At 59.4% G+C, this 355-nt stretch overlaps 1 long non-coding RNA gene across 1 annotated transcript in view; it reads right to left on the bottom strand.

Moving 5' to 3' along the window:
* The window catches only part of LOC107307386, a 27,850-nt gene that overhangs the window by 23,802 nt on the left and 3,693 nt on the right, over positions 1 to 355 (bottom strand). Inside the window, exon 3 of the long non-coding RNA XR_001552390.2 lies at positions 117 to 231. This is a non-coding gene — a long non-coding RNA (uncharacterized LOC107307386). The remainder of the gene's footprint in view (positions 1 to 116; positions 232 to 355) is intronic.

The raw sequence follows: 355 nt of genomic DNA on the forward strand, positions 1-355 counted from the left end.
TGACCCCATAGACCCCATAGACCCCATAGACCCCATTGACCCCATAGACCCCATTGCCCCCATAGACCCCATAGACCCCATAGCCCCCATAGACCCCATTGACCCCATATCCTCACCCTATATCTCCATGTCCCCGTGTGACCCACGAGAGCTTTGGGTTCAGGTTCGGGTTCGGGATCGGGATCGTCTCCGGTGCCGCCCCATAGAGCTGGGGGGGGACGTGGGAGGGGTCTGCGGGCAATAGGGGCACAGCTATGGGGTGGGGACCCCATAAGGGAACCCATTAGGGACCCTATAAGAGACCCCATAAGGGACCCTATAAGGGACCCCATAAGGGACATCCCATAAGGGACCC

This window comes from Coturnix japonica, unplaced genomic scaffold (assembly GCF_001577835.2).
Source record: "Coturnix japonica isolate 7356 unplaced genomic scaffold, Coturnix japonica 2.1 chrUnrandom575, whole genome shotgun sequence".
In the NCBI taxonomy this organism is placed as follows: Eukaryota; Metazoa; Chordata; class Aves; order Galliformes; family Phasianidae; genus Coturnix; species Coturnix japonica.